The 17,302-nt window shown below is 32.7% G+C and overlaps 1 pseudogene; it reads left to right on the forward strand.

Moving 5' to 3' along the window:
* The first annotated feature begins 14,091 nt into the window (after nt 1–14,091).
* LOC149547074 (subtilisin-like protease SBT1.7) overlaps nt 14,092–17,302 on the forward strand; it is a 75,677-nt pseudogene continuing 72,466 nt past the window's right edge.

Genomic DNA, 17,302 nt, shown 5'->3' on the forward strand with positions numbered 1-17,302 from the left:
ATAACAGGAGTACGAAGTTTTCATGAGTTGGAAACTTTCTACCAAAATTTTATCCAAAAAATTTGTAGTATTCTAACACCCATAACAGACTATAGCAAAGGAAGGGAGTTCACATGGACAATGGGTGTTGAAGAGAGTTTTAGATTCTTAATGAAAAAGGCAATTGAAGCTCTTATGTTGACACTTCCAAATTTTGATAAAGTTTTTGAAGTGGAGTGTGATACTTCACATGTTGGGATATTTGTTGTTCTTAGCCAAGCAAGTAGACCTATAGCCTTCTTTAGTGAGAAATTGAATGAAGTAAAAAAGAATTATTCTACCTATGATATGGAGTTTTATGCAATTATTCAAGCATTAAGACACTGGAGGCACTATCTAGTCCCACATGAGTTTGTGCTATTTATTGATCATATTTCTCTAAAATATCTCAACACACAAAAGAAGTTGAATAGTTGACATGCCAACTCAGTATCTTTCTTATAGGGATATACCTTTGTTCTGAAACATAGGTTTGGAAAAAAATTTAGGTTGGTGATGCCTTGAGTAGGCATGCTACACTATTAACCACAATGGCAATAGATGTCACTAGTTTTGATGCTATTAAGGCCTTGTATGAAACTGATGATAATTTATGGGAAATTGTAGAACAACTAAAGGCTTCATCTTTTGGTAAGTCAAATCATGTGAAAGGTGAATATTTTATGCAAGATGGTTACTTCTTTAAAGGTAAACAACTATGTATATGAGGTGGGTCTACGTGGGAAAACATTAGCAAGGACTTTCATAGTGGCGGACTAGCTAGACACTTTAGAAAGGAAAAAAATATAAACTTGGTTGAAGATAAGTATTATTGGCCCAAGATAAAGAGGGACATCACTAAATATGTGGTAAGGTGCAGAATCTATCAAGTGGCTAAAGGAAATTCACTAAATGCATGATTATACATGCCTTTACCAGTATCCACTAAACCATGGATTGAATTGAGTATGGATTTTGTATTGGGTCTCCCACACACTGAGTGAGGTAATGATTCTATTTTTGTGGTTTTTGATCAATTTTCAAAAATGTTCCACTTTATTGCTTGTAAAAAGACCAATGATGCAAGTAGAATAGCGAAACTATTCTTCTCAGAAGTTCTATGTTTACATGGTCTTCCAAAAACCATTACCTCTGATAGAGATACTAAGTTCTTGAGTCCTTTTTGGAGGACTCTAAAGGAAATTGGGAACAAAGTTACAGTTTAGTAGTGCCTATCATCCTCAAATTGATGGACAAACAGAGGTAGTCAATCAGAGTTTGGGAAATCTATTATGCTGCATTGTGGGTGAGAAGCCAAAACATTGGGACTTGGTATTGCCCTAGGGAGAATATGCCTATAATAGTTCTATTAACATATCCATCAAAAAATCTCTATTTCAAATTGTCTATGGTTGAAACCCTCAAGGTGTTCTAGATCATGTGTCACTTCCCTTGGGAGATAGAATTAGTGATGATGGAGTTGCCTTTGTTGAACACCTTCACCAACTCCAACAAGATGTCAAACAAAAGTTACATGATAGTAATGCAAGTTACAAGATTGTTGTAGATGCTACTCAAAGACAACAAATATTTTTTGCAGGTGACTTGGTGATGGTTTACCTGAGGTGTGAATAGCTTCCTATAGAAAAATATCATAAATTGAAGTATAAAAATATTGGGCCTTGCAAAATCATCAAATAGATCAATGATAATGCTTATGAGGTTAGCTTCCCAAAAAATCTTAACATCTCCCCTATTTTTAATGTTGTTGATTTATACACATTCCATGGAGATGTTCCAAATACAAATGACATACAAGAAGTGGATTGGCAAAATCACCTTCCCAATAAGAAAAAGGAAAAGATTGCCTAAATTCTTGATGAGGAGACTAGCTCCACAAGGCATGGCCAACATAACATATACTTGATATAGTGGGATGGGTTACCTAAAACAGAGAGTACATGGTTATCTAAGTGGGCAATAATGTAGTTAGATCTAACAAAATTGTAGCAATTCATAGACAACCACTTGTAGGAGCTGTGTTTCTTTCAAGAAGGGGAGAATGATGCATCAATTTTCAGGAGTCATAACTTTTGACTCAAACCTAGGTTTTCTCTCAAATTTTTACTGTGGTTTTGGAAGAGGGAGTTTGATGGCCTCAAAAATTAGATCCACTCCATTATGTCTAGAAGATATTTTTTTGGGTTCTATAAAATCTATTTAGAATCCCAACACTCAATTTTCCTAGTTGTTGTCTATTTCTTAGAGTTTTTTCTTTTTGTAATAACTTTGAATGGACATTTCCAAATTCAAAGATTAGTTGGTAGGTCATGTTGTCATAGCTTAAGGAAAGTCTAGTTTTATTTTCAGCTTTTTAGGAGTAATTCTAAAGGTTACCTAAATGGAAAATTTGAAGATTTGTTAAAATCCACCAAAAAGGGTAATTTTATATTTTTTCAAATTTAGAGAGATTTTAGTTATTCGAGAAGAAAAAAAATAATGTAGGAGAAGGTTAGTTATTGAAAAATATTCAAGTTTTAGAATATGTTTGTTGCTTTCATATTTTTTTGTATGTTTCCCTTCTATAGAATGCATTATTGTAGTTAGGTACTTGGGTACTACATCATAGGCCAAGGGTAAAAGGAAGTAATCTGACATTATTCATGAAATTCTAGAATTTAATTATAATTGTTTATTGAAAAATGTTGAGTCTACCAAGGTTCTTAATTATTATTTTTTGTAATTTAGTGTCTCTACGACCCTATTTTCCTTGTTTTGATGTGGTTCATGTACCCTATTTTATCTTTCTTCAATTTAGCTATTTCATTTTTGTCCTTGTTGTTGTTTAGTTTCTTTTGTTACAAGCTATCTTTGTTCATAAAATGGTTTCATAATCCCTTCAAAACACATTTACCTTGATAAAAAAAATAAAATAGGCAAGTAGTATAAATTAATTCTATTTTTATAAATACATTTTATTGAATTAGCTTAGACTAAGTTGAAAACAAGTTTTTTTTTAAAATCATTTATAGTATTTTCTCATATTGAAAATATTTTCTACTTTTTCTCCTAACATTTGTATTCTTTCTTAAAATTTTATTAAAATATAGATAATAATGAAATTAAATTAAACTGGAGTGTTTATTATATGATATAATATATTTTCCTTTTCTTACTTTGATATCCAATAATGAGTTGTAGAATTTGATTCAATATAATTAAAATTTTCCTGGTGAAATCAAAAGGCATGCATTAAATAAAAAACAAATTTTATATTTTTCTTAAAAATATACTTAATTTTTTTAAGGTTAAGTCAACCATGCTACAAAGCATGATATGTCTATCAAAGCATGTTGTTGACCCGTCCTTTCTATGATGAATAGAGAATGCGATAACAATGATGTTGTCAAAGGGTTGGTTGAGAGCAAAGGAAATCATCATGTTGTAGGGCCAAATTCATTTATTTGTGAAACATGCAGTGTCTAGACAATTTTCATTCGTTGATTTGTTAACTATGAAGCCATCCAAGGCTTCAATGAAGTGGTATTTGTAATGGATATTATAGTGATTATGACATTTCTCTAAAAATTGATTGTGTTGAGGATTTTTTCCTTTCATTATTAATGTTAGACTTCTAATTAATATTCTAATAAAAAATAGAATTCTCCGGTAAATGGTGACTCTGCAAATGATTTTTTAAAATAATTTGACATACTTGGAATTGTTATAGTTCTTAGAATTTCTATGTCAATAATGTTTGTACCATGCTTTTTTCCTACACACAAAACGATGTGTGTGTGTGTGTGTGTGTATCTATATGTATATGTATATATCTATATATCTCTCTGTGTGTGTGTGTGTGTGTGTGTGTGTGTGTGTGTGTGTGTGTGTGTGTGTGTGTGTGTGTGTGTGTGTGTGTGTGTGTGTGTGTGTGTGTGTGCGCGCGTGTGTGTGTGTGTGTGTGTGTGTGTGTGTGTGTGTGTTTGTGTGTGTGTGTGTGTGTGTGTGTGTGTGCGCGCGTGTGTGTATGTGTGTGTGTTCTTTCTTTTGGTCTTTTTTTTTTTAAACAAATGGTTATGGTGAGTATGAATTATTGCATGGTTAAGAAAATGACATTTTTTAGGAACAATATTGATTATCGAATTGTATATTTATAATTTTTGTGTTTTGATTTTGATTGTTCATATTGCAATAATATTAATTATTTAAATGTATGTTTATTAGAACTTTTACATTTATTATTTGATTGTTCACATTATATTGTTAAATATGAAAAATTATACTTGAATTAATATTTTTTTACAAAGGGAGCTATTTTGAATTTTATGATTCATTTGAAGTATTATTTTGTCTTCAAAGATTTTAAAAATTATCAACGTTTGGTCTTTGCAATTCATTAAGAGGAGGTTTGTAAATATATTTCATATAGAATATTTTATGTCTAATTGTGAAATAAAGGTGTATACAATTTGTAACCAGAAAAATAAAATATAGACATTTTATGACTTTGATAGTAAAAATTTATTATTCCTAATATTAGATTATTTTAAAAATAAATTGACACATTTTACCTACTAACATTATGGAACCATGAGAGAGTGTAGGATTTGTGATAGGAGATTTTTTAGTAATTTTATAATTATATTTTAAAAATAGAATGAAATAGAATAGAAATAGACATAGCCTGAATAAAATTTTCCATGAATAAATTTTATTTTATTTTATTTCTAGAGTATTTAGAATCTTCTTTACAATAAAAGATTTATTTATTTATGTGCGAAATTTAAAAAACAAAATTATTGTATCTATCAAACCAACAATTTTCTTAAATTTATGACTTTAAATTTTAAATCTATATAGACTAAAAAAAAATCATTTCTCTACCATATTTCCCAGTTCAAAAGAATTTATTTTTCAAGTCCTAGAAAGTCTGTTTAGACTCCCAAAACTTAGTTTTTGTAATTTTTCTCTATTTGTTAGAGCTTGTTTTTTGTAATAACTTCAAATGGACATTTCCAAATTCAAAGATTAGTTGGTAGGTCAAGTTGTTGTAGCTTAAGGAAAGTCCAATTTTATATTTAGCTTTTTAAGAGTTAATTTCAAAGGTTACCTAAAATGACAAAATTAAAGGTTTGTTAAAATCTATCAAAAAGGTTAATTTTATATATTTTTGAATTTAGAGAGTTTTTAATTATTTAAGAAGTAGCAAAGCGATGTAAAAGGAGGTTGGTTATTGAAAGATATTCGAGTTTCAAAATATGTTTGTTGCTTCTGTATTTTTATGTATTTTTCCCTTCTCTAGAATGCCTTATTGTAGTTAGGTACTTGGCTACTACATCATTTGGTATTAGAGTGGTAAGATGGTTGAGAGAGAAAGAGGAAGAGGAGGTTTTACTCTAATGCAAAGATTGATGTTGGATATGCAGAGTCAAATTGAACTACTGAATGAGCAAATGGATAATCAAGGAATACCAATAGTATAGGGAGAGAACAAATCCAATGAAGAGGGAAACCAAAGGGGTGCTAATCAAAATGAAGAAAATGAAGAAGAAAAATTGGAAGAGATGAGCTATGAAGATAGAGTGCCTTGAGCTTTAGAAGGTAAAATTGAAGGGATCAAGATCAAAGTTTTAGACTATGCTGGTAGTCTTAAGTCGGAAGAATTGATAAACTGGCTAAATGAGATGGGGAAATTTTTTGAATAGAAGCCTATGGTAGAGGAAAAGAAGATGAAGTTTGCATGTGCTAAATTAAAAGGACATGCAATGTTATGGTGGGATCACCTCCAAAAAAAAGAACTAGAAAACAAAAGAAAAATATCAAAACGTGGAGCAAGATGGAGAAAAAATTGCAAGAAACATTCTTACCCTTGGATTACTCACAAACCCTTTTCGTAAGTTCCAGAATTTGAAGAAAAAAATGTCATCTATAAAAGAGTACACAAATGATTTCTATAAGTTATCCATGAGAATAGAGCTGATGCAGGAGCATCTTGCAAGAGAAATTTTTTTAAAAAATTTAAAAAAAGAAAAACAAATCTCCTCTAATTTTCAAATGTGTTTTATTGTCCTTTAATTTGTAGATAATCTTTAAGAAAATTTAAATATCTTGGAGAGCTATGGCATAGGAGGATGGGCCATATTCATCATGGAGCACTTAGATTGCTTCGTGAGATGATGATAGGTGTTCCTGTATCAAACTCCCCTAGTAGATAGAAAAGTGTGTCCCACACTTTGACACCAAAAATAAAATATCTACAACCATCTTCATTTTCACCAAAGGCTTCCACCTCAACAAGGACAAGAAAACCACCATGCAAATCCTCCACATCTGCATTACTTTATCAAACACTAGAATCTCAACCATCCAATCAACATGCTCATTCCCATGAACAAACTGAACATAAAACTTTATTAGCAAACCCTCATCCACACCAACAACTAGTGAATCCATACTAGTAGCAATAAACCCTCCAACAACAACTAGATCATCCATGACCAAGTGTTCTGCAACATACAAGTCACCACTAGCATCAACTAGATCATCCATGACCAAATGCTCTGCAATCTCCATGTCAGACTCAACCAATTGATCATGAAAACCAATCTCCATCCCAACATCAACAAGGTTAGGAACATCCTTAGCAACAACCTCTATTTTCTCTATAGGTTATGCATTAGGCTCCACAAACTGATCAGAAAAACCATCCTCTTCCACCTTGACCTTCTTAGCTTGATCAGCCAATCTAGCATCCAATCGAGAAAACATCTTAGAAAAAGTCCTCTCCACTATATCATGGATTTTCACAATCATCTTAGGGTCCAATCCTCTCGGATCCATCTTCCAAGATCTTCATAAACCCTCTGCAACAAATCCTTCCCATGCTCCTTGTGACAACCTTGAATTGTTTGCAAGTCAAATCGCAACCTGCCACCTCACATGAACAATCAGGAACCACATCACAAGTCCAAGACAACGGATCTGCAATCCACAAGCTCTCTACGATCACACCTTAACAAGTTTAGTCTTCCATCTCTGCATCCATCGATCAATCTGCATGTCCTCCCAAGGTTCTGGTGCAAACTGCCTCAGCTTCGGTGATATGTTTACATGCTCAAGAACTCCCACTCTAATAAACTTCACCCAACCAAGGTCCTTGTACAAACTACCTCACACTTCAGAGATCTACTTGTATACTCAAGAACTCCTGCTCTGATACCTTTTTTTTTTTAAATTGTGGAGGAGAGAGAAAGTGACAAAAATTAGAGGAGAATTTTTTTTCTTCTTGTTTTATATTTTTAAAAATTTTCTCTTGCAAGATGCTCCTGCATCAAGAGCATCAAGAAGATGATGAGAAGATGGCCTCTAGGCACATAAATGGCCTAAAATTTTCTATTCAAGATGAGCTAACCATGCATCGTATTAGTATTATGGAAGAAGCCTACCAACTGGCCCTGAAGGCCAAAGAAAAATACAATCAATAGTACAATAAGAAGAATAGAGGATGAAGAAGGGGTACCTCAATAGTGTTTCGAGGAGATTCTAATTACAATTGAGGAGGATCCTCATAAGGATTTGAAAGAAATAAGAATTCTAGAAAAGATACTGCAAAACAAGAAAGAGGAAGGGGATTTCAGAGAGGATGAGGATATGGTAGAGGAAGAGGCTGGGAAAACCAATTGAGGCCCTTTACCTATTTTAGATGTGGAAAAGAAGGACATAGAGCCTTTGAATGCTCAAATTATAACACACCAAAAATAAATCAAGGAAGACAACCTAGAGTGAACCTAGTTCAAACAAAAGAGGAGGAGAAAGAAGTTTCACCAAATGTGGGAGAAACTCTCATGATGAGAAGATCAATGATCATTCTAGAAAGAGATGAAGTTCTTGCAAAGAACTCTAATGATTTGTGGCTCTAAACCAACATCTTCGGAACTAGATGCACTTTTGGTGGAAAGGTATGTCAAGTTATTATTGATGGGGGTCATTGTGAGGATATGGTATCTAGTGAAATGGTAAATAAATGAAATTTACAGTGTGAAAAGCATCCTTTTTCTTACCATATTGCATGGTTTAAGAAAGGAAAAGAAGTAATAGTTGATAAAAGATGTTTAGTCAAATTTACCATAGTGAAATTTTATAAGGATTAAATATGGTGTGATGTTATCCCTCTAGATGCTTGCCATATGTTTTTGGGAAGGCCATGGAAATATGATAGGAAGGCCATACATGATAAGGGGGAAAATACTTACACATTTTGGAAGGATGGCTCTAAAATGGTTCTATTGCTACTTAAGGATAAAAAGAAGAATGAAACCATGTTGTCTGCAAAAAGAAGTTATCAAAGAAATGAAATTAATAGGATTTTGTTATGCATTAGTGCTAAAAAGAGGTGAAGAACAAGAAAACTTGATGCCACCCAAGGCAATGAAGTTGTTGGAGGAGCTTGTTGATGTTGCTCCTAATGAACTACATGATGGTCTCCCACCAAAAAGAGTTATTCAACATCATATTGATCTTATTCCTGGAGAAAATCTACCTAATCAAGAAGCCTATCAGTTGAATCCAACACAACATGCAAAGTTGAATAAACAAGTGACAAAACTGATGCAATAGGGTCTAGTCAGAGAAAGCATGAGTCCATCTGCAACACCCATATTATTGATTCCAAAGAAGGATGGCACATGGAGGATGTGCACTGATAGGAGAGAGATTAATAAGATTACCATTAAGTATCATTTTTCTATTCCTTAGATAGAGGACATGATGGATGAATTAGTGGGGGCTAAGTACTTCAACAAGATTGATCTCTAAAGTGGCTACCACCAGATTCAAATTTGAGAGGGAGATGAATGGAAGAAAACATTTAAGACAAGATATGGTTTGTCTAAAAGAATGGTTATGTCTTTTGGGAGTTTGAACACACGTAGCACATTTATGTTGTTGATGAATATAGTGTTGCAACCTTATGTTGGTAAGTTTGTGGTAGTTTATTTTGATTATATTCTAATCTATAGTAGAAGCAAGGAAGAACACTTACAACACTTGAGGATCATCTTGAGTGTATTAAGGAAGGAGAAGCTCTTTGCAAACTCGAAGAAGTGAAAACTCATGCAAACTAGTTTGACCTTTCTAGGCTTTGTCATTTCTCAAGTTGGTGTTCTAATGGATCCAAAAAAGGTAAAAGAAATCCTAGAATGGGCCAATCCTTGTAGTATAAGAGTACAGAGTTTTCATGGGTTGGAAACTTTCTACCAAAATTTTATCCAAAGTTTTAGCAGTATTATAGCACCTATAACAAACTGTAGCAAAGGAAGGGAGTTCACATGGACAATTGGTGTTGAAGAGAGTTTTACATTCTTTACGCAAAAGGTAACTGAAGCTCCTATATTGACACTTCCAAATTTTGATAGAGTTTTTGAAGTGGAGTGCGATGCTACACATGTTGCGATATGCATTGCTCTTAACCAAATAGGTAAGTATGTAGCCTTCTTTAGTGAGAAATTGAATGTAGTAAGGAAGAATTATTCTACCTATGATATGGATTTTTATGTAATCATTCAAGGATTAAGACATTGAAGGCACTATCTAGTCCCATGTCAGTTTGTGTTATTTACTAATCATATTTCTCGAAAATATCTCAACACACAAAAAAATTTGAATAGTCAACATGCCAAGTGGGTATCTTTCTTACAAGGATATAGCATTGTTCTAAAACATAAGTCTGGAAAACAAAATTAGGCTGTTGATGCCTTGAGTAGGCATACTACACTATTAACCACAATGGCAAAAGACATCACTAGTTTTGATGCTATTAAGGCCTTGTATGAAACTGATGATAATTTTTGAGAAATTGTAGAACAACTAAAGGATTCATCTTCTAGTAAGTTGGATCATGTGAAAGGTGACTATTTTATGCAAGATGGTTACCTCTTTAGAGGGAAACAACCATGTATACAAGGCGGATCTATGCAAGAAAACATTAGCAAGGAATTTCACAATGGTGGACTAGCTAGAGACTCTGGAAAGGACAAAATAATAAACTTGTTTGAAGATAAGTATTATTGGCCCAAGATAAAGAGGGACATAACAAAATATGTGGCAAGGTGTAGAATCTATAAAGTGGCTAAAGTTCATTCACAAAATACATGATTATACATGCCTTTACTGGCACCCACTAAACCATGGATTGAATTCAGTATGGATTTTGTATTGGGTCTCCCATACATTTAGTGAGGTAATGATTCTAATTTTGTGGTTGTTGATCAATTTTCAAAAATAGTCCACTTTATTGCTTGTAAAAGGACTAATGATGCAACTAGAATAATGGAGCTATTCTTCTCATAAGTTGTCCATTTACATGATCTTCCAAAGACCATTACCTGAGCTAATAGAGATACTAAGCTCTTGAGTCCTTTTTGAAGGACTCTCTAGAGGAAATTGGAAACAAAGTTACAGTTTAGTAGTGCCTATCATCCTCAAGTTGATAGATAAATAGAGCTAGTCAATCAGAGTTTGGGACATTTGTTATGTTGCATTGTGGGTGAGAAGCCTAAATAGTGGGACTCAACATTGCCCCAGGAAGAATTTTCCTATAATAGTTCTATTAACATATCCACCAAAAAATATCTATTTTATATTGTCTATGGTCAAAACCCTCAACATATTCTAGATCTTGTGTCACTTCCATTGGGAGACAAAATTAGTAATTATGGAGTTGGCTTTGCTAAACACCTTCACTAACTCCAACAAGATGTCAGAAAAAAGTTACATGATAGTAATGCTACTCAGAGAGAGAAAATATTTGTTGTAGGTGACTTGGTGATGGTTCACTTGAGGCATGAATAGTTTACTATAGGCACATATCATAAATTGAAGTATAAAAAGATTGGGCCTTGCAAAATCATCAAAAAAATCAATGATAATGTTGATAAGGTTAGCTTCCCAACAAATCTTGACATCTCCCCTATTTTTAATGTTGTTGATTTATACACATTCCATGGAGATATTCCAAATACAGATGACATATAGGGAGTGGATTGGCAACATCACCTTCCCTCCCATTAAGATGGAAAAGATTGCCCAAATTCTTGACAAGTAGACTACCTCCATAAGGCATGGCCAACATAAGAGATACCTGAAACAATGTGATGGGTTACCTGAAGAAAAGAGTACATGGTTATCTGAGTGGGCAGTAATGTAGTTAGATGTGACAAAATTGCAGTAATTCACAGACAACCACTTGCAGGAGTTACAGTGTTTCTTTCAAGAAGGGGAGAATGATGCATCAACTTCCAAGAGTCATAACTTTTGACTTAGACCTAGGTTTTCTCTCAAGTTTTTATAGAAATTTTGAAAGGGGGTTTTGATGACCTTAAAAATTGGGTCCACTCCATTTTGTCTAGAAGAATTTGTTTTTCAGGTCCTACAAAATCCATTTAGATGCCCAAAACTCAGTTTTCCTAATTTTTGTCTATTTCTTAGAGTTTATTTTTTGTAATAACTTTGAATGTACAATTCCAAATTCAAAGATTAGTTGGCAAGTCAAGTTGTCATAGCTTAAGGAAAGTCTAGTTTTATTTTTAGGTTTTTAGGAGTTAATTTCAAAGGTTACCTAAAATGGAAAAATTGAAGATTTATTACAATAAAGGGTAATTTTCTTTTTTTTCAAATTTAGAGAGTTTTTAGTTATTTAAGAAACAATAAAACGATGTAGAAGGAGGTTAGTTATTGAAATATATTCGAGTTTTAGAATATGTTTGTTGCTTTTATATTTTTCATTATGTTTCCCTTCTATAGAATGTATTATTGTAGTTAGGTACTTGGGTACTAAATCATAGGCCAAGGGTAAAAGGAAGTAATCTAACATTATTCATGAAATTATAGAATTTAAATATGATTTTTTATTGAAAATTTTTGAGTCTACCAGGGTTCTTAAGTATTATTTTTTGTAATTTAGTGGCTCTACGACCTTTTTTTCCTTGTTTCAATATGGGTCGTGTGCCTTATTTTATCTTTCTTCAATTAAGCTACTTCTTTTTTGTCCTTGTTGTTGTTTAGTTTCTTTTCTTACGAGCTATCTTTGTTTGTAAAAGGGTTTCATTGTCCCTTCAAAACACATTTACCTGATAAAAAAAAAAAGGTAAGTAGTCTAAATTAATTCTATTTGTATAAATACATTTTATTGGATTAGCTTAGACTAAGTTGAAAACAAGTTTTTTTTTTAATTCATTTACAATATTTCTCATATTGAGAACATTTTAAAATATTTTCTATTTTTTCTCATAACATTTGTATTCTTTCTTAAAATCTTATTAAAATATAGATAATAATGAAATTAAATTACTCTATAGTGTTTATTATACGATATATTATGTTTTCCTTTTCTTACTTTGATATCCAATAATGAGTTTTAGAATTTGATTCAATATAATTAAAGTTTTCCTAATGAAATCAAAAGACATGCATTAAATAAAAATCAAATTTTATATTTTAAAAAATATATATACTTAATGTTTTTAAGTCATTCTCTATGCTACAAAGCATGTTAAGTTTGTCAAAGCACATTGATGGCCCATGCTTTCTACGATGAATAGAGAATATGATAACAATGATGTCGTCAAAGGGTTGGTTGAGAGCAGAGGAAATTGTCTTGTTGTAGGGCCAAATTCATTTATTTGTGAAACATGCAATGTCTAGAAAATTTTCATTCATTGATTGTTAATTATGAAACTATCCAAGGCTTCAATGAAGTGATATTCATAATGCATATTATAGTGATTATGAAATTTCTCTAAAAATTGATTTTGCTGAAGATTTTTTTCCTTTTATTATTAATGTGAAACTTGTAATTAATATTCTAATAAAAATTAGAATTCCTCAGTAAATGGTGACTGTACAAATCATTTTTTTAAATAATTTGACATACTTACTAATGATTATTCATTACTTATTAATAATTATTGTGAGTATACACACACACAAATGTGTGTGTGTGTGTATCTATATGTATATGTATATATGTACATGTATATGCATATATGTATATATGTATATACATACATACATACATATATACATACATACATACATACATATATATATATATATAGCATTTTTAGGAACAATATTGATTATTTAATTGTATGTTTATAGTTTTTTGTATTTAGATTTTGATTATTCATATTGCAATGATATTGATTGTTTAAATGTATATTTATTAGAACTTTTATATTTATTATCTGATTGTTTACATTGCATTGTTAAATATGAAAAATTATCAACGTTTGGTCTTTGCAATTCATTAAGAGGAGGTTTGTAAATATATTTCATATAGAATATTTTTTATCTAATTGTGAAATAAAGGTGTATACAATTTGTAACCAAAAAAATAAAATATAGACATTTTATGACTTTGACAGTAAAAACTTATTATTCTTAATATTGAATTTTATTTTTTTTAAATTGACACATTTTACCTAGTAATATTATGGAACCATGAAGAATGTAGGATTTGTAATAGGAGAAGATGTTTTAGTAGTTTTATAATTATTTTTTTAAAAATAGAATGGAATAGAATAGAAATAGAAATAGAAATAGCCTGAAAGTTATGTTTTCTATGAATAATTTTTTATTTTTTATTATTTCTAGAATATTTAGAATCTTCTTTATAAATAAAAGATCTATTTATTTATTATGTACGAAATTTTTTTTAAAAAAACAAAATTGTTATATCTATCAAACTAACAATTTTCTTAAATTTCTGACCTTAAATTTTAAATCTATATAGACTTTTAAAAAAATCATTTCTCTACCATATTTTACCAGTTGCTTCGAAAAAAATTGATTTGAAAATGCTTACAAAGTAGATGTTTCCACGTGAACATATCCCAATATGTTCTCTCTTGTGATCAATGTCTACCCATGTAATTTCCCCTTCATATTATCTACGTGACCAAGACTTTTCATTGAAATCGAAGTCTCTTCTATAGCTAATTTAAAGGAATCCTCCCTTTCTAGTAGATACAATCCCTGCATCTTTATTCATCCCCTCCTTTTGGGTTACTCATCACAATGAGCATCACCATTCCCATCGCCATGCTCGCAACATTGCTCCTCTTCTTCCTATCCACCACAGCAAGTGGCAATGAAAGAAAATCACACATTGTCCATATGTTGAAATCCATGAAACCCCCGCACTTTATTTTGCACGAGCACTAGTACCATTCAATCCTCACCCAGGTCACTTCCAATGCCTCCAAATCAGATCCAGGTCTCCTCTTATACACCTATGACACATTCCTCCATGGCTTTGTAGCCAAACTCACCAGTGCGATGGTCGCAGCTTTGGAGAGTGTTAATGGCTATCTCACAGTGATTCCATCAGCTCTGAATCAACCTCATACCACATGCTCGCCTCACTTTCTCAGCCTTGCCGATAATAGAGGCTTGTGGTCGAAGGACTTGATTCGGGGAGAGGATGTGATAGTGGGCGTGGTGGACACGGGAATATGACCTGAGAGTCAGAGCTTCCATGACGAGGGTCTCAGCGTCGTTCCCTCCAGATGGAATTGCGAGTGTGAAAGTGGAGACCGATTCGATTCATCCATGTGCATTAGAAAACTCATCAGAGCAAGATTCAATTTTTTTGGTGGGCTGGAAGTCGCACGTTGGTAAGGATTTCATATCAGCAAGAGAAAGCGATGGCCACGACACATATACTGCTTCTATTGGTGTGGGTTCTAACATAAGAGGAGCGAACTATAAAAATGGGTTTGGCAACAGAACAGCCATGGGGATGGCACCAGCAGCGAGAGTGGCAGTGTACAAGGCTTATTGGGGAGTGGAAGTCAGCTGCGATGAGAGCGACATAGCTGCTACCATGGAAAAGGCCATCCAAGATGGTGTTGACATTATTTCTATTTCGATTGGCTTCCTATTGGAGAAATCATTTTACGCGGAGAAGGGTGTCTTTGTTTTCGCCTCTGCTGGAAACTCTAGGCCTTTCTCAGCTTCTCTTACAAATGCGGCACTGTGGATAACCACCGTGGGCTCTAGCAGTATAGACAGAGAGTTTCTCTCTCTCGTGAAACTCGGGAATGGTCAGCTATTGAAAGGATCCTTGCTTTATAGATGAGACGGGACTCAAAATCTGCCTCTCATCTACAATTATTGCACCGACCTTGGTGTCGATACGCACATTTTCAAGGATAAAGTTGTCATGTGCATTTTCAATGAGAATTCCACGAAAATGGCCAGGCTTCTCAAGGACGTTGGAATGGCGGGAATGATATATGTGAACTCCAAATTATTCGAAGGCAAAGATCAACAAATACACAGAAATAAAACTTATTTCATTGCCTTTCTATCTTATTGAAATACATTACATTAAGCATCTATTTATAGAGGTTTGAGAACTTTCTAAAATACAAATCAAACTTATTACACATGTTATAATATATTATAATATTGCATATAATTAAATATGAGCAGCTATGTAAAGTGGTTGGAACGATTGGTACGGCACACTGTCTACTATGGTGGGAAGTGAGCAATTACTCTGGACAGTGGGTGGTTGCCAAAAATTATTACCACCAACACTCCCCCTTATTTGTTTTCATTAACAAATTTTGCATCAGTAATACCCAATTTCTCTCACAAATATTCATAGTTACTCTTTGGTAATGCCTTAGTCAAAATATTTGCCAATTGATCTTCAGATTTGCAGAACATTGGGTAGATTTCTCCATTGTTGACCAATTCTCTAATGAAGTGGTACCTTCTATCAATATGTTTGCTCCTCTTATAAAATACATGATTCTTAGATATGTTATTTCTGATTTGTTATCACAAAGAATTGGTATTGGTTCATCCTAATGATGGTGAGGATTGAACAAAATTCGATGCATCCATACTGCTTGACATGCTATGGAAGTGGCAGCTACATATTTTGCTTTAGCTGATGAGATCGTTACTAAAGGTTGCTTCTTTGATGCCCATGACACGACTCCTGATCCAAGGTGAAAGATATATCTGGAAGTGCTCTCCCTGTCATCAATGCTACCTGCAAAATCACTGTCAGTATAACCAATCAAACCAAAATTGTTAGGTTTGGAATATAGGATTCCATATCCCATTGTTCCTACAATATGTCTCAATATCCTTTTTCCAACTTGCCAGTGAGAATTTTGTGGTGACTCCATGAACCTTGAGATCAAATTGACACCATACATGATGTCTAGCCTTATAACTATCATATACATTAAACTTCCAACAAGTCTTTTAAACATAGTTGGATCAACATTTGAGCCCTTCTCTTCCTTGCTAAGCTTTGTTCCTGTTGCAACTAGAGTTGATGTTGGATTATAATTAATCATTTTAAACCTCTTCAAAACATCCTTTATATACTTGGATAGACAAATGAAGATACATTTGTCACATTGAATAACTTCAATACCTAAGAAATATCTCATCAACCCCAAATCTATCATTTCAAATTCTTTCATCATTTATGACTTGAACATGTCTATTGATAGATTTCTAGTGAATATAAATTCATCGACATACAAACATACAATCAAAACCTAACCTTCCTTATTAGTCTTGATATACAATGTGAGCTCATTGTTACTTCTATTGAATTGATTACTTATCATGTATGAATCAATCCACTTATACCAAGCCCTAGGAGCTTGTTTCAAACCATAAAGTGCCTTGTTTAGTTTATATATCTTTTTTCAATGCCCACAAACCTCATAACTAGGTGGTTGTTTAACATATACCTCTTTATCAAGAAAACCATTCAAAAAAGTTGATTTTACATCCATTTGATACACTTTCCAATCATTTTTTGCAGCTGTTGCTAAAATAGTTTGAACTTTGTCAAGTCTAGCAACTGGAGAAAATGTTTCATTATAGTCAACTCCATATTCTTGTGAACAACCTTTAGCAACTAGTCTTTCCTTATGCTTAACAATTTCACCTTTTGCATAAAATTTAGCTTTGTAGACCCATTTGACTCCTATACATTCTTTTCCTATAGGTAAATCCATTAATTCCCATATTTTATTTCTTGCAATAGAGTCAATTTCTTCATCCATTGCCTTGATCCATTTATCTTCTTTAATTGTTTCATCAAAATACAATGGATCACAAGAAAATAAAGCAAAATTTGAATTAATGTCTCATTCTTTTCTTCTTGATCATATATCTCTTTTAAGCTTCTTGTCTTCTTACCTTTGTAACTTGGTCTTGAGAATTTAGAATCTATTTATCACTTACATTT

Source organism: Cupressus sempervirens, chromosome 7 (assembly GCF_028749045.1).
Source record: "Cupressus sempervirens isolate cs-2001-9-10 chromosome 7, ASM2874904v1, whole genome shotgun sequence".
Taxonomy (NCBI): Eukaryota; Viridiplantae; Streptophyta; class Pinopsida; order Cupressales; family Cupressaceae; genus Cupressus; species Cupressus sempervirens.